Consider the following 25,931-nt stretch of genomic DNA (forward strand, 5'->3'; position numbering starts at 1 on the left):
GTGTGGGCTGGGGTGCCACAGGTGTAACTGGGTTGCTAGCTGGGGCCTGACCCGCTGCTCCCTCGATGGGGTTTAATGGAGCAACAATTATACTCCTGGCAGGAGATGTGGCAGATGCAGGGTGGCTCTGTGGTGGTGAGTTCTCCGGGGAGAACTGCAATGGGGGCGTTACAGATAGTCGGGGAGTGTGGAAATGTGAGGGAATGTCCAGTGTCTTCCTTATTTCCCAGGGCACTGTTGTTCTCATCCTCCTCCTCCTCCTGTGCTGGTAGACTGGTGCTTGGCCCTGCCACCGCACTGGCAGATGGTGCTGGTGCTGGTGCTTGAGTAGCTCCTGCTCCTCCGCCTGATGGTGCCCCTAGGTATAAAGAAGTGCTGATGTATTACAGTCACTACAATTAAAGCATTGCACATATCATTTCAAATACTTTGATTCAGTTTTACAGTTCTTTTAATTATGCTTCTGCACTGGCATTTTTGCCTACTTCTGCTGACTACATTTACCATGATGCATTTCTCATGTCTGCTGGTAGCAGTACTGGGCTGGGGTTTGGCTGTGCATTGGGTCTAAAGGGGAGGTGTCTGGTAGGGTGTGTCAAGATGCGCATGCTTCTTACCTTTAGCTGTAGCTCTGGCTGAGCTATCCAGGTTCCCAACTACCACCGCACTCTCCCTCTCAATGGTAGTCGCCACAAGTTCCTCCAGGTCAGTGAGGGGTGGCGCCGGGTTCCTGCCTCCACCAGTAAGTCCTGCCTACTTCTGCAGCTCTGCCAGTTTCCTCTTTGTGAGGCTGAGGATATCGTAGAACCTCTTCTTGAGGTCGTCCAGGCTCCTGGGGGTGACACCAACAGCGTTTACTTTCTCCCCTATTTCGCTCCACAGCCTCCTCTTAGTGCTCTCAGGTACAGTGAGGGACAGCCTCCCAAACAGCTGCCTGTGTACCCTCACCACCTCCTCCACCAACACTTGCAGCTCCATGGTGCTGAATTTTGCCTTCCTCTTGCGCTCTGCCTTCTGGCTCTCAGTGCTGCTAGCCATGTTTCACAGTGCTCTGGATACTGCTACCACTGCTGCTCACTGTGAATGCTCAGCTCAGGCTGCCTCTCCAGAAAGTTCTAATGAGTTGCACTTGCCTGGGTAGCCACTCCCTGCTAGGGTGGGGGAGGGTGGTTCCACCTCATTGGCTGATGTCTTTGGTTTCAGTTTGACTTGCTTGCCGAATCGGCATTTACCGATTCGGTATTTACCGATTCGGATTTTTCCGATTCGGATTTTACCGATTCGGTAAATACTGATTCGGTATTTACAATGCGTTCCTATGGGCCTTTTGGCCATGGGGGTGTATTGCGATTACCGAATTGGTATTTGTCGAATCGGTTGTAGCCGATTTGGTAAATTCCGAATCGGTAAATGCCGATTCGGTACGTATCGAATCACAATACCGATTACTACTGAATCGGTATTTTTCCGATTTTTTTTATCTACATATCATTTTCCGATTTCAAAATACCGATTCGGTACGATTCGGTATTTTAAAATCGGAAAATGCGTTTTACCTACATCGGGCCCTAAATGAAGAAATAGTCTGGGTAGTTACAACCTGAGATACACCTGAGATACACATAATGAGTTGCAAATCTGTTTAGGTTTGACTGGTCTAGTTCCTTCCTATAATGTTATGGAAACATCTACTCTCCAACTTTTGTTGGTCTGCCCGCCTAGGAACCACAGCATGGGTACTTCTCACCCTATACATGGACATTAGATTTTTTATGAGTAAATAGTCCCTACAAGTTATCTATGTGATGTACTACATCAAATGACCATGGCTAGTGGGTTTACCTTTCCCCTATGAAGTTAATGCATTGAGCTTCTAATTATAACTTGCTGGATCCTCGAGTTTTAGAAGGTGTATGGTTGCTGTAATCCCTTCATTAGGACAACTTTGGATTACAGTGATATATAGTGCTTATAACTGACTATGTGCCTAGTTTCTGTTCAAAGATGGCAAACTCTATTTATGAGGGCAGTCTTTCCTCCCTCCTTTCTAGAACAGCTTTTTCTAGAACAGTCGTTTCCCTTTTCTCATGAACGCATAGGAGTTTATTTAATAACCTTTTAAACGTTTTTTTTTATTTTATTGCACAAATTAGTGTTTGTCTTGGCAATTCTAAAGAAACCATGTTGTTTAACTTACAGCGTTGCCTTTTCCAATATGGCGTCCACATGCCAGACGTTCACGTTACGTCTGGCATACTATCGCGGTGTTTCATACACTTATCGCAATAGTTTGAAACATAAATAATGCTTGTTTCAACAGTTCCTTCTTTGCCGAACTAGACTGGGAAGGAAATATTAAGATATGACAGCGGCGTAATCGGGTAAGATCTGCCTCCTCATTCCGTCATGTTATGGGTTTTCTTTATGGTAGCAGCACGCTCACTAAACTCGGCAATGATAAGATTGATGTCAATATAGCAATATGATATGATATGATATAAGGGATTTTGTAGCGCGCTCTGTTACTAGAATAGTATCCTGGCGCGAAAGGAGAGGCAGATTCAGAGGTCAGAAAGAGATTAGCAGAGTTAGAGAGTGATGTTGAACAGATGAGTTTTCTGCCCCTTCTTAAAGGCCGTAATGGTCGGAGCAGCTCTGTGATGGATAGGGAGAGCATTCCAGGCCCTAGAGGCCCTGACCGAAATGGACTGGCCGCCTAGTTGGGAGAGCTTAAATCTGGGAACCATCTTTTGGCACTGATTGGCCGAACTGAGACGTCGATTAGGGATGTACAGGGCAAACCTTTTTCTCAGGTAAGGACCGGTCAGATGGACCGCGCGAAAGGCCAGGACAAGAGTTTTAAACATAATCCGGTGGGCAACCAGGAGCCACTGGAGGGTATTGAGACAGGAACGGACACTAGATCTCATGGGGAGATTGAACAGAAGCCTAGCAGCCGCATTTTGGATGACCTGGAGGCGTTGGATCAGGAAAGCTGGGAGACCACAAAACAGTCCGTTCGCATAGTCGAGCCTAGAAAGTATTAGGGCTCGCAAAACCGTCTCTTTAGCCTCTCTTGGGAGGAGGGGAAAAAACCTATGGAGGGCTTTGAGAGTGGCAAAACAAACCCACGTACGTTTTTTAATATACATACAAAATACAAACTATAAGAGTGTTTTCTTGTAGCCCACGCAAATTCCTTTAAAGGGCCTTCCGCATGCTATTCCGGTTAGATTTTTACTGCATAGCTTTACTACATACACGCCTCATAATATAGTAGTAGCTTAGGCATATAATCACCAATCGACAGTGTTTGCTGTACTCGTTGCCTTTTCTAACAGGACGCTCATGGACTTATTGCCTACGCAATGCCCGACACACGACCGTGGTGTCTCACTTAACCAACGCGAGAGTCCTGCAGATTAATAACGCCCATCTTTAATAGCAACCTGTTTGCAGGATAGTACTGGGACACAACTATGAGGATACAATACCTATCTAATGGGATTTGATATGCCTCCACTTACCGTCATGTCACGTGCCATTTCGAGGATAGCAGCCCATTTAGCAATCCAGCAAACTAAAATAACTCCAGACGGGTTACATCACATAAATAACTAGAGTGCTCTCCTCCGCAGTCCATGCAGCATCACTCAAATGGTCAACAGGTTTGCTGGCCCGGTTGACCCTATAACAGGACGATGGGCTATCCATTATAGACATAGTAATTCAACTTATATGTTGTTGTTTCCAAGCACCATCTGGGTTAGTCAGCCCCGGCGTGTCTATTCTTATATTTTCAGTTAGACAGGCAGCCCTAGAAAACATCAAAATCTTATAATCCCATTTTTTTGGTACAAAGCCCGATTGGTAGTTGTATATGTTTCAAAGATTGTACAATACTATGGCTCCTCAAATTATATAATATTCAATCTTAAGAGCTTGGTTGTTTATACCAACATTTAAAATTTCAGTATCTATTGACATTGCACTGGTTTGTCCAAATAAATATATTTTTTTAAATGTATGTTTTCCTGCCTCTGTAGACTGGCTACTCACATACAATATCTGCAGCTACGTGCCTTACCAGTTAAGAGGAAACCCCATTTGGGATCCCAAAGTGACTAACAATCTAAAGGTTTAAATTAGGTAAGAGTGTCTTACAAATAGAGTGTCGTTTTTAGCTAAGTGTTCTAATTACTCAAATCATCGAGCCATGCCCTTTCTTGTAGGTCATATTGGACACCCTGATTAACCTGACATTGGGACCCACTGGGTAGAATGACGTCCTGAGCACTCAACATAGCAACAAAAATCTTTTTAACATTATGGAGAAGATCCTCCACCTTCTGATTTAGTTGTAAATAGCTTCTTCAAGGCATAGCAATCCCCCATAACGGTAGAACTAAGTACTGCTAACACACCTAATCGGCAGGCATTTTTTTACCTTTATAGCCATTGCTCTCAAACAAGACGGTGACACACCGACCCAGAGAAATAAACAATACTTCTGCCTTTCTTTCAAGAACTTGTAGGTCATGGTTACATTTTATACTCATCTTGGGTGTAGGTTCAAAATAGCACACACTCAAATGGTTGCACTCTTGGTGCCATTTTTAAGTTCTCTGCCAGACCTGGGGCGATCTATTTCTTTTCCTTTTTCTCCTCACCATCACACTTCCCTAAGTTTCCGATTCTAATGTGATGTTTTGGTGAGTGGTCACAGCTCACTTCTTAGCACATAATTGTACACTTTAGAAATTAAGTAATAGTGTTTTTGGTATTTGATACAGCACAGAAATTTATATATGTATTATATGATTGCAGATATTATGAACCCCCAGTTTGCACCTGGAAAAAGTACTTTTTTTGCCCTGATGAAGGTGATGATGTAAAAAATAAGGGTCCCTGTGAACTGATAAACCATTATTTAAATTTATTTAGGGAAATAGTAGTAAACCAATCAACACACTGTAAATTAATCACAATGAGTAAAACAATACAATTGATAAATAACAGTGCCCCAAAGGAAAGGGAGTGAAATAGCGTGATGCTGTGAAAGGAAAGAAATAGTGAGAAGGTAGAAGTCGTGACAAATGAAAATATCCAATTTCATTAGAAATACAAACACTATTGAACGGCTTCAGATCCCTGAGCCCAAGTGAGGGATCATAACATATCCCATTTTAGTAAAATTGTCTATATTGACACTGGTATAGAAATATCCAAATTAGTGCGGGCGGTGTCAACTGAGGAAGGAAGGAGGTAGCCGTCGACGTTTCGACCCCACGCTACAATTGTAGGCGTACTTGTTGCCTTACATCGGGGTCTTCATCAGGACAAGGTGTATACAGGGTGCCCTACAATTTCTGCAGTAGAAACACCGAAGGTGTATACTATTCTTTACGTTTTTCTTCTAAGAATTTTATAAGGAAACCTGATACAGGACTTGGGGAATGCGTCATGTCCGATCGCTCCCAAACGCCGTATCTAATACTAGCGTCGGTTCTCCTTAAGCGCGAAAGCAGCCTCTTCGTGTCTACTACTAAGGTGATAACATCTTGCTTTCACCGAAACGTGGGTAGGCCCACAACACACATCTGAGAATTCCATCTAAGAAACATGTCAAGGAAATGACTATTCAAAACTAAAATGATGGACCAATGCCTTTTTGAATGTACATACATAGGACAAACAGAATTTCTGTAATAGGTTTCTGTCTCAGTTGTGGTTTCTTTATGAATATGTTTGCACAGTATGAGAGTTAGTATGCTTGAGAGGACTGAACGGTGAGATAGGTTGAATGAGAGAATGTGTCTGATTTCACTTGTGTTTCTTTTTTGTGGGGGTTATTGAAATAATAATCTTACAATGGGGAAGTAACAAAATATGATGTGTCTTTCTATCTTCAAATGTCTCTGTAAAGATTTATTTGTCATGTATTTTTTGATGAACTAATTAATTTTATACAAAAAAAGTAAAAATATATATATATGTATACAAAAAAACCCAAACAAAACAAAAACAAGAGAAATCTTGTTTTTTGATAAATAAAACACAATCTAAAAGAAATTCAATTCTCTTTCTTTCTCCGTGGTGTTGTATCTGTGCTGTATATCAAATATTGTTAGTAGAGTTATAGCCAATTCTTAAATTAGATAGGTGTGATAAGAGGTTTTCTATTTTTATATGTACTTATTCCCCCTCCTCGTGGGCCTCTAAGACATAGGGGGTACCTTAGCTGTATAGCACATGCAGTTTTATATTCATACTGCAGGTGCACTATTTTTAATCCTAGCAGCAAGAACGAACGAATAAAGGCAACTCCATCACTCTAGTTAGTTAGTTTTAGCTACCCACCTGAACTTTAGAGTTTTTCTTCTTTTTGTAGCACTGCGCCGTTATCACACTAATTTTGATCTTTATTATCTGATGGATTTTGTATATCCTAGTAAGCATAGGAATAAAAACATCCATAGTTCCTTCCTCTCAGTGAGGGAGTTGTAGCCCTTGGCGAGACTAGGTTTTTTCGCCAAGAGGAGAATCCCATATGCAGAAGCAGGCCACCTATGGTGGGTGAGGGATTTCGTCCTGAAAGGGATTTCCCCACTTGCCACTAGCGACCACCTCTAGTGTTTTCTTATGCCTGTACAGGCATTTCAGACCCAGGGATCTCTTTGTTGTTAAATGTAGTGATTGGGCATGTAATCCTTGCAGGTCTCTAAAATATCCCTGGGCCCCTCCCTTCCTTGTCTTTGTTAAATAATTAGAAACTCTCCTCGCTGACTACAGGCTGCACACCAAACAGAATGTAGACAACGTGCAGCCACTGCTGAATTATCTCCCAGTGTCAGAAAATTAACAGAAAAATGACTCAGAAATAGCTGTCAGACTTGGAATCTGGTGCAATCAGCCGCGGCCCGTGGAGAGAGTTACGGTGGGGCAGAGAGGCGGGTGGGGGGGGGGTGCTAAAATCCAGAATATGGATAATTGGAGGTAAGTAAACAATTTAATAAATAAAACACGTTTCGTAGCGCGCCACCTCCAATTATCCATATTCCGGTTTTTAGCACCCCCCACCCACACTGCCCCTCCCCCACCCGCCTCTCTGCCTCACCGTAACTCCCTCCACGGGCCGCGGCTGGGTGCAATCTCCTTACTTTCCAGCACTGCATCAATTCAAAAAACATACTTTTGGAAATATTTCATGTATAAATTATTTTGCTGCTAAATACTTTGAATATGTTTTTCTGAAAGTTATATATAATGCTAATATTTGATTTATTGGTTTTGGTATATGATTGGTAGATGATTAAGAAGATCAAATATTATGAGACTTTGGCAGTGGAAGTGGGACTAATGAGGCACCCAAGAATGTTTAAACGACTAATTAATTGCTTCATTGCTGGTCTAGTTGTGAAGTGCCAGGGTACTTTGACTACAGAGGAGCAGCTGATAGCTAGGAAGGTCCTCAAAAACTAGAGGAGCTTTCTCCGAGTTTAAACACTTGTAAACAAAGCCTTGATCTTCTTCAAATGTGAATAAAACATTGAGAGTGGACATTTTCGAGGATGAATTACGTTTCCTGGGCAACATGAAAAAAAATGTGGCGAAGTGGTACAACTTCTTCTGTTAGGCCCTGTGGAAAAGATGATTCCAGTGCAGCAGGAATGTGGGTGTTCTTGCCAACAATGCAGCACTCAGAGAACTGGCAAGGATCTATGAATTTCGTATTTAAAACACTAAGGAAGGAGCCCTTCTTCAGGCTTCATAGGATCTATTGGACAAGCTCCGAAGGCGCTGCTCCATTAGAGCAGAGTATCGCAGCCTCCTCCCCTGCCACCACCAGAAATTAAAACGATAATGAAACGGGTTTTAAAAACGTTTTATAATTGTTTTATTTTAATCCCCTAGACCTGCCCCAGACCTCTGACAAGTCTTGGGGCCAGGTCCAGGGGATGATACTGCTGGTGGGGGAGTGGTAGCGTACTCCCTTCCCTTCACTGGAGTGTTTTGCCGGCTGTCTCCGAATGGCTAAAACCCTCAAGCGCAGTGAGGCTCTCTCCAGATACAGCTGTGTTGCTGGGGGTAGAGAGAGCGGACACAGGCTCCCAGTCTGCATGGGAGCACAAGTTGCCGGCGCTCAGGCCAAGCCTCATGCTGCTTTTCTGCAGCGGCAGGATTGGCTGGCGTGCAGTCTGGGAGCCTGGGCCCAGATGCAGAAAGAACATGATGCTGTGGGAGACGGCATCGGCGTCAGCATTAAGGTACGTTTTTTTGTTTTTTTTTAGACTGACCCACACCTCCCCACCACCCAACTCCGGCCCGCTAATCCACTTTGGCTGGAGACGGTCCTCTACTGACAAGCTCTCATGGTTCTGAGATGTTAGAACAATGCAAGTGATATGCATATATTTATACACTGCCCAACTCTCCACACTGATGATGCTAATAGCTAGTATTGTTCTCAGACACAGCTCTGTCATTCCACCTATGATTATATTTGGGTGGTGAGAGAGTAAACCTTCTTGCGAGGAAGAGCAGTTGCTGCTGTGTGATGCTGGTGAATAGATGGAAGACATGCAAGATAAAGATTTTGAAAGATTCTCCAGAGGTAGCTGAATGGTGGTGTGCCATAAAAATTAATTATGCAAAGGATTCTAAAAGTTGAATAAGCCAAGAGCCATCGTCTTGTGCTTATTTGACGTACTGGGCAGGCGCCCGCCACGCCTAGGGGAGGGGCGCCCTTAGTAGCGCAACGGGGCTGAGCTTCGGGGACCCTGAAAAGGGGAGGGCTGGTTATGGAAAGGCTGGCCATGGTGATGTTATCAGGAGGTGGCATAGGAAATAAAATGTAGCAGGTATTTAAGGCTGTGCCCGGGGTGCTTCATCCTCTTTGTCCCTTCAGACCACAGCAGGGTTAAAGGCGCGTCATCGACCACCCACCCCCCAGCATTTGAGCAAGGCTTCAAGGAGGCAGAGGCGGAGCGCTGACAGTTAACAATAGATGTGCAGCCTTTCGATGGACCCCAGGAGGGGGTAGATTCAACGTGTGCATTGGGTAGGCAGGGAGGAGGGACTGACCTGCCGGTAGTCCTTGATTCTACTGCCCTAACCCACAATGTATGGACTGAGTATAATCTTGGGGATGCTGCATGTGTTCAGGTACCCCGGTGGGCAGTGCTGTACGCAGTGCCCTGGATGTCAAGTAATGCAACTGTTGGTTGTAGCGCATTGGGGCCTGCCGGCACAATGTGCGCAGCCGAATGAGAGATTGAGGGGCCGAGACAGCTGAGTTTAAATGTACTTTCAAGAGACAAAGGTCCTGAGCTCATTACGAAATGTAAACAAATTTAATATAGAACACAATAGTAACTATATACTTCTCCTGTCCAGCCGGACCAGGGATTTATTTAGATAGACGAATAAAATTGAATACAAAGGCAACAATAACTGAAAGTAGGGGACAGTCCTGTACCATACTTGTGAAGAAGACAGAGTAGTAGAGAGAATTCAAAAGTAAGAGTTTACAGGCAAAGAAACAGAGCAACCTGGACACTTTTTAAATCAGTGTAGGTAGTGTTCTCCAGCGTAGACTATACACAATAATACACAATAGTTACATGTATGTCCACTTAAAAAAATTTGACGACGTTTCGATCCATTGCTCTAATACAAACGGATCATCATCAGGACTAAAAATGAAATTATTTTGCCTGGTTTGAATAGTACGCCTCGGTTGTGAGGGAACGAAGTACTAGCGTTGCGTACGCTGCTTTGAACTTTTTTTCAAGATAAGTTATAGGTTTGCGCAAGAATGCCACTGGATTTCAGTAGTTAGGAACATCAATTAACGTGTAGAAATTACACGTCCTTCCGGGCGGTTGTATCGGCTAGGACGGCGAGAATCTGCCGGGGTGCTCTTGCCGCTCAGGAGCGGCAAGAGCACCCCAGCAGATTCTCGCCGTCCTTGCCGATACAACCTGACATCGTTCAGTAACGTGCGGATCTTCCCAATCCAAGACCGCCCGGAAGGACGTGTAATTTCTACACGTTAATTGATGTTCCTAACTACTAAAAACCAGTGGCATTCTTGCGCAAGCCTATAACTTATCTTGAACAAAAGTTCGAAGCAGCGTACGCAACGCTAGTACTTCGTTCCCTCACAACCGAGGCATACTATTCAAACCAGGCAAAATAATTTCATTTTTAGTCCTGATGATGATCCGTTTGTATTAGAGCAATGGATCGAAACGTCGTCAAATTTTTTTAAGTGGACATGCATGTAACTATTGTGTATTATTGTGTATAGTCTACGCTGGAGAACACTACCTACACTGATTTAAAAAGTGTCCAGGTTGCTCTGTTTCTTTGCCTGTAAACTCTTACTTTTGAATTCTCTCTACTACTCTATCTTCTTCACAAGTACGGTACAGGACTGTCCCCTACTTTCAGTTATTGTTGCCTTTGTATTCAATGTTATTCTTCTATCTAAATAAATCCCTGGTCCGGCTGGACAGGAGAACTATATAGTTACTATTGTGTTCTATATTATATTTGTTTACATTTCGTAATGTGCTCAGGACTTTTGTCTCTTGAAATAGCATACACCCTTGCTCCTTAGCTACCTATTGGGTCCCCCTTGTTTTCTTATAAACTTGAGTTCAAATGTACGGCCAAGTTCTAGCGTATGGCCGAGTTAAAAGTTAAAGTGTAAGGTTGTACCTTATTTCCTAACTGTTTGCTGTAGCGCGTTGGGGCCTGCCGGCACAACGTGCACAGCAGAGTTGGCGACTGGTGGGCCGACACGGACACGTTACAATGTTCTGCCAATTTCTAGTGTACAGCCCAGGTCAAAAGTAAAGTGTAATGTCATACCTAATCTCCTTACTGCCGTTCACATGTCAATGCAGAGAAAAGTGATGCTGTGAATAATGGTTATATACCCAAGAAGGATACTTTCTCTGGTAATGATCTGTGGTGAATAACTTGGATTGATGTGAATAAAAGGCTATGCCATAGACAACATACCTTGTTTCTGTGAGTTCTTGGGCGTAGCGGCAGGCACGGCCCGTGCCGGGCGTTATACTGGGGCGGTGATGTCAGGCAGGGAAGGGATAAAATAAATAAAACGAATTTCGTTGCCCACGCTGCATCACATTTGGCGATGCAGCGTGGGCAACAAAATTTGTTTTATTTATTTTTATCTGTACATACCTCTAAGGGTCCATATCCCACATTTTACAACCCCCCACCCTGACCCTCCCCTGCCTAACGTCACCGCCCCAGTATAACGCCCGGCACGGGCCGTGCCTGCGTAGCGGGCGGAAAGGGGATGGAATTTGGGGAGGAGGGAATGTCTTGTTGTGCGCTTACTATGAGTGGTGTGGGGAAAAATACATTGGAGTCGTTTGACGAAAACGTCCACTGAGGGGTGTGGCCTTCAGGGGATGCGCACCCTAAGGTCTGCTTTTGCAATATTGGAAAAGCCCAAGCTATTTCAACAGAGAGGCTCTGCGGGCCTTGTGACCTTACATCTGTGAGATATAGGAGGCCAACCCAAACAAGCATTTATAAAGCCAATAGATCTCGCCTATGCAGGAGCTATTGGCTTTGCCATGTTATACGCCAACATGGCTGCTGTTCAGCATGGCTTAACATTAGTGGCGTAAAGCAGAGGGGTGTGGAGTAGAGTGGAGCACCGTAAAGTAGAGTGGAGTGGCGTAGAGTGACATAGAGTGGAATAGAGTGAAATGGCGTAGAATGCAGTGGAGTAGAATAGATTGTATCAGAATAGAGTGAAGTGGTGTAGCGTGGAGTGGTGCAGGGTAGAGTGGTGTTGGACAGGGTAAAGTACAGTGGTATAGAGTAGAGTGGCGTAGAGTGCAGTGGTGCAGAGTAGCTTACAATGGCATCAAGTGGATTGGTGTATCATGCCGTAACATAGAGTAGAGTAATGCAGAGTAGAGTAGTGTAGAGTGCAGTGGCATAGAGTGCATTGGTGTAGAGTGTAGTAGAGTAGTAGAGAGTTGAGTGGTGCAGAGTAGAGTGCAGCGGCATAGATTGCAGTGAAAAAGAGTGCAAAGGTGCAGAGTAGATTGGCATCGAGTTCAGTGGCAGTGAGTGCAGTGTTGCAGAGTAGAGTGCCATAGACTGGATTGGTATAGAGTGGAGTGGTGCAGGGTAGAGTGGAGTGATGCACAGTAGAGTGGCACAGGGTGCTGTGGCATAGGGTGCATAAGGTAGAGTGGTGTATAGTTCATTATTGCAAAGTAGAGTGTTGTAAAGTGCAGTGGTGTATAATAGAGTGGCTTAGAGTTCATTGGTGAAGCGTACAGTATTGAGGAGTAGAGTTTTGCAGTCTGGAGTGGCGTAAAGTAGTGTGATGCAGGGTAGAGTGCAGTAATATAGAGTGGAGCGATGCAGAGTAGACTGGCATAGAGTCTAGCAGAGTGGTGTAGAGAGGAGTGCAGTGGCATAGAGTAAAGTGGCGGTGAGTGCAATGTTGCAGATTAGTGTGTCGTAGAGTGTAGAGGTGTATAATAGGGTGGGGTAGAGTAGATTGGTGCAGAGGAGAGTGGCATAGAGCACAGTGGTGCAGAGTAGAATTGAGTGGCGTAGAGTGCAGTGATTTAGAGTGCAGTGATGTAGAGTGCAATGGTATAGAGTAGAGTGGTTTTGAGTAACTGTGAGGACATCAACAAGAGGAGTCCCTGTACTGTTTATTAAGAAAGGATGGGGACTATCATTTGCCTGTTGAAAAGTAGTTTTTGGTGCTTGGTGGTAGCATCAATATGTTTTATGTTTGTAAATTGTATAGATGTTTGTCTATTCTAAATACGGTTTCCATGTATTGAGTATGTTTTCCTGTTCACACCTGATATACAAAATATGCAAGAAGGTAATTGTAGGAAGGGGGAGGCTCTAGTTGGCGCAGTGCAACACTAGCGACAAGCAGGGACTCTCTCTTCCTCGTCAGGGCTGAGGGTTACCTTCCAGACAACCTCTGCTTACCCTCTAGGTAGTGTGGCTTAAGCAGTCGTAGGCTAATCTTTGGGGCACATAGGGTTAAACACTTGCAACAGTACACCTTCACAACCAACCCACCACACAACGAGACCAGACTGTATTCTTGTAAAAATATATCTCTTTATATAGACTTTACGCAGGCTTGTGAATACAGTCAATAACTTTATGGATACGGTTGCAGGATGTTAGCTTTAGGTTACCACAGTTCTTATCGTAGTTCTTGTGAGGCCCGTAGGCCGGCGTTAAACAAAGTTCTTTGTGGAGCCAGCGGCTTCCAGGGGATCTGTCCCACGTCGCGTTGCCTTCCCGGTGTCGCTGATCGTTGCGGCTCTTCGGCCGAGCAGGTCACTGGTCGTCCGGGGCAGCGGTGCTCTGTGGCGGCACGGTCCTCTCTTCGTCGTCCGCTCCAACCTTGGAGACGGCGGCTGTGCGGCGGTGACAAGTGGCAGTACGGTCCCCAAGTGCAGGACGTACCCAGCCAAATGTCGATGCAGCTGTGGGCTCACAGCTGGGCTGTCGGGCAGGCTACCGACCTTGTGGATTCTCGTAGGGCAATGGTCTGTCCTTGCAGGTGAGGGACGGCTCGCTATGCAGTCGCCTCGATAGCTCGGACCGGACGGGCCCTCCTTTACTTTGCTCTCGGGCTCCCAGCGCAGTTGTGGTCACGATGTTCGGGCCAGCGGCGGCTGGTCCTCACTGTGCTTCCGCTGTTGCTTTGGGCCCCGGTCACGGTGGTCGGGAGGGTGTGGATGCCTTAGAGGAGCTTCCTCTTTGTCGGTGCTGCGGCGATGGTCAGCACCCGCAGTCGCTTTCTTCCAAGGGGGTTAGCGTCCACTGGTCCTGGGACGCTGATCAGGGGGCAAGTTCAATTCCAAGCCCTTGGAGATCTCTTCGCAGAGTTTGGCACAAGTAGCACAAAAGTCTTTTCGTAGTCTTTTTGTCTTCCTCTCCTTCAGCAGCAAGGCACCAGACACAGGCAAGAGTCAGCACCCTTCCTTGTCTTCTCGCGGTCCTTCTCGTAGGGCAGAGTCGTTCTGTGGCCCAAACTGGATCTAATTTTCAAGGAGCAGGGCTCCGTCTTTTATAGGCCAATTCCTTTGTTCTCGCAGGCCAGGGGGGCCTTTGCATAGCCACTCTCAGTTCTGGAGTACCCCGGCGGGTGTGCTCCGGCTCCTGCTTTCAGTGTGAGGGGCAGGCGCATCAGACGCCCCACAGGAGGTGGAGCCAGCATTGTCCTGACAGGGGTGGCCAGAGTACCTTGTTGATGGGGGCTTCGCCCTTCCTGGGCCAGGTGCCGGCAGAGTCATCCGCCGCTCCCCAGGAGGGTGGAGCCAGCATTGTGGTGGCCGAGCACAGTGACAGTTCGAGTCAAGAGGCACTCCTACCTCCCACTAAGGTGTAATCTGCGCATTCACCACCTGTCATCCCTCCAGCCCTGTCACTCACACATCCCAGACAGTCGGATACACATACTGGCAGAGGCAACTGAAATGGTTAGGCAAGCAAAGGCTAACTTTCTAAAAGTAGCATTTGCAAACCCAGGATATTGAAATAAACTTGTCTACAAGAAATATCTCATCATCCTGAGTTCAGGCATACTAAACATGACTCACTACCATGCTCCTTGAGCCTGCGGGGATTATAGGTCGTAATAATCCTCGCAGCTCAGTCTGGCCTAATGGAGCAGGTAGCCTTCAGTAGTGAAATACGGTCTTCGTTGTAAGTCACTACCAGGACATGCCACGCACATCAGGGCTTGTCCTACCTTACACCTACAATGCACCCTGCCCGCAGGCCTACCATAGGGGTGTCTAATATGTAGTCAAGGGAAGGGTCGGTGCGGGCAAGTGGGGACACTTGCCCAGCTAGCGTGGCAGTACGAGACCGCACGCGGGTTCTGCGGTCGCAGTTCCCAGACACATCTTTTACGGCTGCTTTGGTGGGTGGCGCAACCAGCGCTGCAGGCCCACCAGCAGTATTGGCATCTACAAGCCCCGGCACTCTCTCGTGCGCTTTACTAGGGACTAACAGTAAATCCAATGCACCAATCATGGATACCAATCGTATGTACAGGTTACAGTAGGGAGCACTTGCACTGCGGCACGGATCAGCCGGGGCGCAGTGCCCTGAGTATCGGAAAACCAGCAAAACATCGGAGGCACATCAGCAAAAAGTGGAAGGGAGACTCACGCCAAGGTGCCAGGTCTAACATGTGTCCCCTCCAGCTGAAATGTGGGGGGAACTACCCTTCCCCAGGGAGTTCCACATCACTAAGGCGGAAAAATCTGGACAGACCGTCAGCGTTGGCGTGATCGGTGCCAGGGCGGTGTTCCACCGTAAAGTCCATACTCTGTAGAGAAATGGACCACCTCAACAGTTTCGGGTTCTCACCCCTCATTTGCATCAACCATCTGAGGGGCCTGTGGTCTGTCTGAACTCGGAAGTGAGACCCAAACAAGTAGGGTCTTAGCTTCTTCAGCGCCCAGACCACAGCAAATGCTTCACGCTCTATTGCACTCCACCTACTTTCCCGTGGAAGTAACCTCCGACTTATGAAGGCTACGGGTTGGTCAAAGCCCTCCTCAGTCATCTGTGAAAGAACAGCCCCTACACCATGCTCTGAAGCGTCTGTTTGCACAATGAACTCTTTGGAGAAATCAGGGGCCAGGAGCACGGGCGCCGTGCACATGGCAGTCTTCAGGGTGTCGAAAGCTTTCTGACAGGTGTCAGTCCAAATCACATTCCTGGGCTGCTTCTTCGAAGTCAGCTCTGTCAAGGGGGTCACGATCGTGCCATAGCCCTTGACAAACCTCCTGTAATACCCAGTGAGCCCCAGGAAGGCTCTCACTGCAGTCTGGGTCTTGGGGGGTTCCCAAGCCAGGATGGTTTCGATTTTGGGCTGCAAGGGGGCTACCTTGCCACTCCCAACTTGGTGTCCCAAGTACACCACTGAACCCTGCCCAATCTGGCACTTGCTTGCCTTGATTGTGAGGCCTGCTCTGCGCAGGGCCATCAACACTTCCCAGAGGTGTCGCAGGTGTTCGGGCCAGGTGCCGCTGAACACCGCGATGTCATCCAGGTAGGCGGCACTGAACTCGTCCAGTCCAGCCAACACCTGGTTGACCAATCTCTGAAAGGTGGCAGGGGCATTCTTCATTCCAAATGGCATAACCCGGAACTGGAAATGCCCATCTGGTGTAGAGAATGCCGACCTCTCCTTTGCCCCATCGGTCAAGGCGATCTGCCAGTACCCAGACGTCAAATCAAACGTGCTGAGAAACCGGGCAGCCCCTAGCCGATCAATGAGCTCGTCAGCTCTGGGGATGGGGTGCGCGTCAGTCTTCGTGACTGAATTGAGTCCTCTGTAGTCCACACAGAACCGGAGTTCGGGTGTGGCTCCCGGCGCAGCAGCCTTCGGAACCAAGACCACGGGGCTGGACCAAGGACTGCTGGAAGACTCAACCACCCTGAAGGCAAGCATCTTGGAGACCTCCTCCTTGATGCAGGCCCGTACCCTGTCAGTCACCCGGTAAGCCTTATGCTTCACCGGTAAGCTGTCTCCAGTGTCCACATCATGGACGCACCAATCTGTGACACTCGGAACCAGGGAAAACAGGTCTGGAAACTGCCCCAGCAACTGGCGGCAATCCTCCTGTTGTTCGGCGGTCAGGGAGGGTGAGAGGTTAACTCCATCCACTGACCCATCCTTCTCACAGGCCACCAAGAGGTCCGGTAGAGGCTCTGACTCCTCCTCCATTCCGTCATCGGTTGCCAACAACATGCCCACTTCGGACCTTCGCAAGTGGGGCTTGAGGCGGTTGACATGTAGGACCCGCAAAGGGTTCCTGGGCGTCTTCATGTCCACCAAGTATGTCACGGGGCTCTTCCGCTCCACAACCTCAAATGGACCTGTCCACTTATCTTGAAGGGCACAGGGCTCCACTGGGGCTAAGACATACACCTCTTGTCCAGGCTGAAGCTCGACCAGAGTGGCATTCTGATCGTACCACCGCTTCATTTCTTCCTGGCTCGCTTCCAGATTTGCCTCGGCAAGTTGTCTGAAGCGCCTGGTCTGGTTTCTGAAGGCCAGCATGTAGCTATATACATTCTGGGGAGGTTTCCTGGGAGATTGCTCCCAGCCTTCCTTTACCAAACTCAGTGGTCCTCTCACGGGGTGACCGTACAGCAGTTCAAAGGGGCTGAACCCTAGGAACTTCTGTGGTACCTCGCGATATGCAAACAGCAGGCATGGTAAGAGGACGTCCCACTTACGCCTCATCGGACCTTCCAGGCCCATGATCATGCCTTTGAGGGTTCGGTTGAATCTTTCAACCAACCCGTTACCTTGGGGATGGTAGGGTGTGGTGAACTTGTACGTTACGCCACACTCTTGCCAAAGGGACTTCATATACTTCGATATGAAATTGGTCCCCCTGTCGCTCACTACCTCTAGAGAGAATCCTACTCGTGAGAAAATTCCCATCAGTGCACGCCCCACCACGGGAGCCGTCACTGTCCTCAGAGGTATGGCTTCAGGGTACCGGGTGGCATGGTCCACCAAGACCAGGATGAACCTGTTGCCCATGGCTGTCTTGGGGTCCAGAGGCCCAACGATGTCAATACCCACTCGCTGGAATGGCGTACCGACCACAGGGAAGGGTTGGAGGGGAGCCTTGTTCTTCCCTCCCGTCTTCCCACTTGCCTGGCAAGTTGGACAGGTTCTGCAATACGTATCGGAACTCTTGTGCATCTGGGGCCAGTAAAAGTGGGTGACAAGCCTGTCATAGGTCTTGTCCATCCCCAAATGTCCTGCTAAAGGCACATCATGAGCCAGACCCAGTAGGAAGGCTCTGAACTTCTGGGGTACCACCAGCACACGGGCTGACCCAGGTTCAGCAGCCTTAGGCTCCGAATACAGGAGGTCGTTCTCCCAGTACACGTAATGTGTTTTGGCCTGAACACCTTTGGCCTGGTCTGCAGCCTGCTGCCGCATACCTACGAGAGAAGGGCATTCTTTCTGCTCCCTGCAGAATTCCTCCCTGGAGGGTCCTCCTTCTTGCTGCCAATGGGTCAGCTCAGGCAGGTCCCCCAGTTCAGCGATCTGTTCCCCTGTAGGCTCCAGGGCATCCCCCTCAAGGTCTGCCTCCTCCTGGACCGTAGGAACTTCCGGGGCCGGTTTCCCGCGCCCCCTGCGCCTTCTCCCTAAGGCCGGTTCCTGGGCCTCTCCGTCAGGCCCCAGGACCTCTCGATCACCCTTACTGGCTGCCATCGACCGTGTGGTCACGCACGCCCAGTCAGGCAGACCCACCATCCGCAGGTGAGTCGTTTTCTCCACCTTTTCCCAAGGGGAGTGCTCCAAGTCGTTCCCTAGCAAACAGTCAACAGGCATGGTTTTTCTCACACAGACCTGCAGAGTACCAGAGACCCCCCCCACTCGAAGGGAACTTGAGCCATCGGACACTGGCTCTCGGAATTATCAGCATTGATAACCCTACAGTAGGCATGGGGTACAACCTGCTCTTGAGACACCAGGTGCTGCCTCACTGCAGTCACACTGGCTCCTGTGTCTCTAAGAGCCTCGGCTTCCTTACCATTGATGATCACCACCTGCCCATATTTTTTAGTGTTAGAGGGCAGGTAGTTCGTAGGGATCATCTCGCTGTCTCCTAACGAGACCAGGGTCATGTGAACGGGATCTCCACCCCCCGGGACCATCATTTCTTCTCCCAGGTGAACGCTAGTCACTTGTCGGGGCGGAGCACCAGTGGGTGCGGGTTTTCCAAATAGGCGACACTTGGGGTCACTGGATATGTGCCCAGGCTCGCCACATTTGAAACAATTGAAGGGCCCCTTTGGAACAGGTTTACCTGTCGGGCCCCATTCTGCTTCGGGGGAGGGGGAGGCTGAGAACCCTGCTGCGGATTCCCTTGGGAACTACTTTGGGGGCCTTTTTGGAACCCTTTCTGTTTTCCCCCTTTGTCCCCCCCACTCTTCTGCTGGGGACCCTGCCCACTCTTGGCGGAATCTCCCACGGGACCCTTGTGGACCCTGGTGCTGAGCCAGCGGTCCGCCTCCTCAGCAAGCTTCCTCGGGTTGGACAGCTTGCTATCGATCAGATGTTGGCGTAACTCAGGAAAACAGTGATCAGACAAGTGCTCCCATGCAATTAAATCAAAGAGACCTTGAAAATCATTCACTTTGTTACCTTTCACCCAACCATCCAGTGCTCTGCAAAAGTAAGTCACATATTCCACATACGTATTCCCAGGCCGCTTAGTACATCCCCTAAACTTCTGTCTATACATCTCAGGGGTAAGCCCGTACCTGTTCAACAAAGCTTCTTTCATGTGGGTATAGGACCTCTGATTCTCAACGGGCAAATCTAGCAAGGTATCTCTCCCTTCGCTAAGGAACCTTCCCCACAACCCCGCTCCCCAATCCTTTTCAGGGACCCGGTGGGAGGACATGGCTACCTCATATGCCCTAAACCATTGTCCTATGTCATCCCCCTTAAAGAACTCCTTGACTACGTCCTTCGGGATATGCACTCTTGACTCTACCTGCACTGGCGATGTGCTGCCACCAGAGGGAGGCCGATCCAAGTCTCTCTCTTTGAGACTCATCTCCCTCATCTTGATTTCGTAATTCATTTGGTGCTTTCGTTCTTCCAGCGCCATTCTTTTTGTTTCCAGCTCCAGCTGGATTTTCAATTCTGCCAATTTCCTTTCGTGATTCCGGGTTTCCTTCCTGTCCGCCAGCTCCTCTGGCGACAGGCCTTTACCCAAGCTGTGCTCGCTGTCTTGTCGCTCGAGATCGATCAGATCCCCAAGTGCATTCTGCTCCTCCGTTGCATTCTGCTCCTCTGTTGCATTCTGCTCGGCGAGGACGTCTTGCTCTTCCGGGGTCTTTCTGGACTCCACCCAGGCTTTCAGGGCCTTGTAGAGCTCCGGCTTGTTTTTGCAACCAGCGTGCGGAACCTTTAGTTTCCTACAAAAAAACTTCAGCTCCATCTTTGAGTATTTGTCCAGCTTCGCGGCGTCCCATTCTATCTCCAAGACCTCGGAGGTCGTGGACTCCGCTCCATCCAGGCTCTTTGTGCCCGGCATGGTTTCGGCACTCGGAATCTTCTTTCAAAAGGCAAAGTCTGTGGTTTAGTAACTGTACCGTAATCCTTGTGTAGCGGTCAGAAGCTCAGGTATAACTATCGCAAGTGTAAATTCGAAAATCCCACCGCTGCCACCAATGTAGGAAGGGGGAGGCTCTAGTTGGCGCAGTGCAACACTAGCGACAAGCAGGGACTCTCTCTTCCTCGTCAGGGCTGAGGGTTACCTTCCAGACAACCTCTGCTTACCCTCTAGGTAGTGTGGCTTAAGCAGTCGTAGGCTAATCTTTGGGGCACATAGGGTTAAACACTTGCAACAGTACACCTTCACAACCAACCCACCACACAACGAGACCAGACTGTATTCTTGTAAAAATATATCTCTTTATATAGACTTTACGCAGGCTTGTGAATACAGTCAATAACTTTATGGATACGGTTGCAGGATGTTAGCTTTAGGTTACCACAGTTCTTATCGTAGTTCTTGTGAGGCCCGTAGGCCGGCGTTAAACAAAGTTCTTTGTGGAGCCAGCGGCTTCCAGGGGATCTGTCCCACGTCGCGTTGCCTTCCCGGTGTCGCTGATCGTTGCGGCTCTTCGGCCGAGCAGGTCACTGGTCGTCCGGGGCAGCGGCGCTCTGTGGCGGCACGGTCCTCTCTTCGTCGTCCGCTCCGACCTTGGAGACGGCGGCTGTGCGGCGGTGACAAGTGGCAGTACGGTCCCCAAGTGCAGGACGTACCCAGCCAAATGTCGATGCAGCTGTGGGCTCACAGCTGGGCTGTCGGGCAGGCTACCGACCTTGTGGATTCTCGTAGGGCAATGGTCTGTCCTTGCAGGTGAGGGACGGCTCGCTATGCAGTCGCCTCGATAGCTCGGACCGGACGGGCCCTCCTTTACTTTGCTCTCGGGCTCCCAGCGCAGTTGTGGTCACGATGTTTGGGCCAGCGGCGGCTGGTCCTCACTGTGCTTCCGCTGTTGCTTTGGGCCCCGGTCACGGTGGTCGGGAGGGTGTGGATGCCTTAGAGGAGCTTCCTCTTTGTCGGTGCTGCGGCGATGGTCAGCACCCGCAGTCGCTTTCTTCCAAGGGGGTTAGCGTCCACTGGTCCTGGGACGCTGATCAGGGGGCAAGTTCAATTCCAAGCCCTTGGAGATCTCTTCGCAGAGTTTGGCACAAGTAGCACAAAAGTCTTTTCGTAGTCTTTTTGTCTTCCTCTCCTTCAGCAGCAAGGCACCAGACACAGGCAAGAGTCAGCACCCTTCCTTGTCTTCTCGCGGTCCTTCTCGTAGGGCAGAGTCGTTCTGTGGCCCAAACTGGATCTAATTTTCAAGGAGCAGGGCTCCGTCTTTTATAGGCCAATTCCTTTGTTCTCGCAGGCCAGGGGGGCCTTTGCATAGCCACTCTCAGTTCTGGAGTACCCCGGCGGGTGTGCTCCGGCTCCTGCTTTCAGTGTGAGGGGCAGGCGCATCAGACGCCCCACAGGAGGTGGAGCCAGCATTGTCCTGACAGGGGTGGCCAGAGTACCTTGTTGATGGGGGCTTCGCCCTTCCTGGGCCAGGTGCCGGCAGAGTCATCCGCCGCTCCCCAGGAGGGTGGAGCCAGCATTGTGGTGGCCGAGCACAGTGACAGTTCGAGTCAAGAGGCACTCCTACCTCCCACTAAGGTGTAATCTGCGCATTCACCACCTGTCATCCCTCCAGCCCTGTCACTCACACATCCCAGACAGTCGGATACACATACTGGCAGAGGCAACTGAAATGGTTAGGCAAGCAAAGGCTAACTTTCTAAAAGTAGCATTTGCAAACCCAGGATATTGAAATAAACTTGTCTACAAGAAATATCTCATCATCCTGAGTTCAGGCATACTAAACATGACTCACTACCATGCTCCTTGAGCCTGCGGGGATTATAGGTCGTAATAATCCTCGCAGCTCAGTCTGGCCTAATGGAGCAGGTAGCCTTCAGTAGTGAAATACGGTCTTCGTTGTAAGTCACTACCAGGACATGCCACGCACATCAGGGCTTGTCCTACCTTACACCTACAATGCACCCTGCCCGCAGGCCTACCATAGGGGTGTCTAATATGTAGTCAAGGGAAGGGTCGGTGCGGGCAAGTGGGGACACTTGCCCAGCTAGCGTGGCAGTACGAGACCGCACGCGGGTTCTGCGGTCGCAGTTCCCAGACACATCTTTTACGGCTGCTTTGGTGGGTGGCGCAACCAGCGCTGCAGGCCCACCAGCAGTATTGGCATCTACAAGCCCCGGCACTCTCTCGTGCGCTTTACTAGGGACTAACAGTAAATCCAATGCACCAATCATGGATACCAATCGTATATACAGGTTACAGTAGGGAGCACTTGCACTGCGGCACGGATCAGCCGGGGCGCAGTGCCCTGAGTATCGGAAAACCAGCAAAACATCGGAGGCACATCAGCAAAAAGTGGAAGGGAGACTCACGCCAAGGTGCCAGGTCTAACAGTAATTGTCTAGCGAGTCCTGCATAGGGCCAATATATGTTGGTGAAAAACATAAAAACATTTCATGTATTTAGTTACAATCAAGGGATAAATAAAAAATCCAACTGGTGAAAAAGAAATTTGGATCTATGGTGTCAGAGGTCATTTGTTTTGCATAGAGTTAGAGAAAAGTGGCATAGAGTGAATAGGTATAGAGGGGTGCAGAGTGTAGTGGCGTAGAGTGCACTGGTGTAGAGTGTAGTAGAGTGGTGTAGAGTTGGGTGGTGCAGAGTAGAGTGCAGTGGTACAGAGTAGAGTGGCATACAGTTAATTGGCAGAGAGTGCAGTGTTGCAGAGTAGAATGTCATAGAGTGGAGTGGAGTGGAGCGGCGTAGAATGGAGTGATGCAGGGTAGAATGGTGTCAAGTGCATTGACATAGAGTGACGTAGCGTGTTGTAGGGTGGAGTGCAGTGGCATAGAGCGCAGAGGCATAGGGTGCATAGGGTAGAGTGATGTAGAGTGCAGTGTTGCAAAGTAGAGTCTTGTAGAATACAGTGGTGTATTGTGGGGTGGCTTTTCAGAGAGTGCAGTATTGCAGAGTATAGTGTTTTAGATTGGAGAGGCGTAGAGAAGAGTAGTGCAGGGTAGCGCAGGGTAGAGTTCAGTGATATAGAGTGGAGTGGCAGAGAGTGCAGTAAAGTGGTGCAGGGGATAGACCAGTGGCATAGAGTGCAGTGGTATAGAGTAAATTGGTGAAGAGTGCAGTGTTGCAGAGTAGAGTGTATAGTAGAGGTTAATAGAGTAGAGTGTAGTGGTGCAGAGGTAAGTGGGTAGAGTACAATGGTGTAAAGTGGAATAGAGTGACATAAAGTGCAATGACAGAGTGTAACTGTGTTTTGAATGGCGTAGAGTGAAGTGGTGTAGAGTGCATTGGTTTTGAGTATAGTGGTGTAGAGTGCATTGGTGGAGAGTGTAATAGTTAGAGTAGTGTGGTGCAGACTAGAGTGGCATGGAGTGGTGCAGTGTAGATTGCACTGGTATAGAGTGCAGTGGTGTAGAGTGGAATGGCGCAGAGTAGAGTGGTTTTCAGCCCAATGGCATAGAGTTGATTGTTTCAGAGTAGAATGAAGTTGCATAGAGTGGAGTAGTGCATGGTAGAGTGGAGTGATGAAGAGTAGAGTGCGGTGGCATAGAGTAGAGTGCACGGGTGTATAGTGGTAGTGGTACAGAGTAGAGTGCATTGGCGTAGCATGTAGCTGTATAGCGTGCAGTGTTGCAGAGTATAGTGGTGTAGAGAGGGATGGCGTGGAGTGGAGTGATGCAGAGTGAAGTAGTATAGAGTGCAGTGGCAAAGAGTACAGTGGTGCAGAGTTAGAAAAGAGTGGTGTACACTGCATAGGTATAGAGGAGAATGGTGTAGAGTGGTTTGATGCAGGGCAGAGTGCAAACCTCAGTGTGTAGTGGCGTACAGTGGAGTAGCATAGAGTGTTGTGGTTGATTTGTGCGGCGCACAGTAAAGTGCAGTGGTGTGGAGTGCTGCAGTGTACAGTGGAGTGGCTTGAGGTGGACAATGCATGGTGTGGTAGCACACTGCCATTACAGACAACACACCTTAAATTGAAAGGACCATTACATTTGGGATCACTGACAGAAAATCGAGGACCAAATATCGACCTGCCAAAATATCGAGGAAAAAATATAGAATGGCAGAGTATCGAATTCCTATCTGCAAACAGGTAAGTACAAAAATATCGAATCCAAAATATTGTTGTAAATAATATAGTTTGTCAAAATAGAGAATGTTTTAAATGTCTTAAAAGTAATGTAAAATTAATGAAATAATAAATATAATTAACTAAAACATACTTAAAAATACTTAAATAACCCTAAAATTAATAAATTATTAATGTTAGTTAAAAATTAAATAAACTTGCATTTTTATTTTTTAATACATATATATTAACTTAATATTAATAAAAAATATTCAATATTTTTAGCGTAGGATAGCAGGAGGGTAAAATTTACTATTTCTACTCCAGTGAGTGTAACAGTAGGGAAAGCGTTGGACAGCGGAAGGGTAAAAATTACTATTCCCACTCCAATGAGCGCAACAGTAGGGAAAGCGTTGGATAGCGAAAGAGTAAAATTTACTATTCCTACTCCAGTGAGTACAACAATAGGGAAAACGTTGGAGAGCGGGAGGGTAAACATTACTATTCCCACTCCAGTGAGTGCAGCAGTAGGGAAAGCGTTGGATAGCGGGAGGGTAAATTTTACTATTCCCACTCCAGTAAGTGCAACAGTAGGGAAAGCGTTGGATAGCGGAAGGGTAAATTTTACTATTCCCACTCCAGTGAGTGCAACAGTAGGGAAGGAAAGTGTTGATAGCTTAGGGGTAAAATAACTATTCCCACTCCAGAGAGTGCAACGGTAGGGAAAGTGTTAGATAGCGTAGAGGTAAAAATTACTATTCCCACTCCAGTGATTGCAACAGTAGGGAAAGCGTTGGATAGCGTAGGCGTAAATATTACTATTGCTACTCCAGCGAGTGCAACAGTAGGGAAAGCGTCCCTCACCAACGACCCCGCCACCGCCAGAGCTAACCTTCACGAAGGGATGAAAGAGGTAGCTGAATGGATGAAGAACAGCCGCCTGAAACTGAACTCGGACAAGGCGAAGTCCTCATCCTGGGATCCTCACCCTCTGCCTGGGAAGACTCCTGGTGGCCCCCCGCCCTAGGCAGCGCACCCAAACCAACAGACCACGCACGCAACCAGGGCTTCATCCTGGACTCCTCCCTCTCCATGACCAGACAAGTCAACGCCGTCTCCTCGTCGTGCTTCAACATCCTGCGCATGCTACGTAAGATCTTCCGGTGGATCCCCACCGAGACCAGGAAGACGGTCACCCAGGCCCTCGTCACCAGCCGTCTGGACTACGGCAACTCCCTCTACGCCGGAACCACCGCCAAACTCCAGAAGAGACTCCAGCGGATCCAGAACGCCTCAGCACGACTCATCCTGGACATCCCCCGTCGCAGCCACATCTCCGGACACCTGAGAGACCTGCACTGGCTCCCGGTCAACAAGAGAATCACCTTCCGACTCCTCACTCACGCACACAAAGCCCTACACAACCAAGGCCCAGGATACCTCAACAGCCGCCCTTAACTTCTACGCTCCCAAACGCCAGCTTCGATCGACCGGCCACGCCCTCGCCGCCATACCCCGCATCCAAAGAGCCACCACAGGGGGACGGTCCTTCTCCTACCTCGCCACCAAGACATGGAACTCCCTCCCGACCCACCTCCGCCTGACCCAGGACCACCTCGCCTTCAGGAAGCAAC

Source organism: Lissotriton vulgaris, chromosome 5 (assembly GCF_964263255.1).
Source record: "Lissotriton vulgaris chromosome 5, aLisVul1.2, whole genome shotgun sequence".
NCBI lineage: Eukaryota > Metazoa > Chordata > Amphibia > Caudata > Salamandridae > Lissotriton > Lissotriton vulgaris.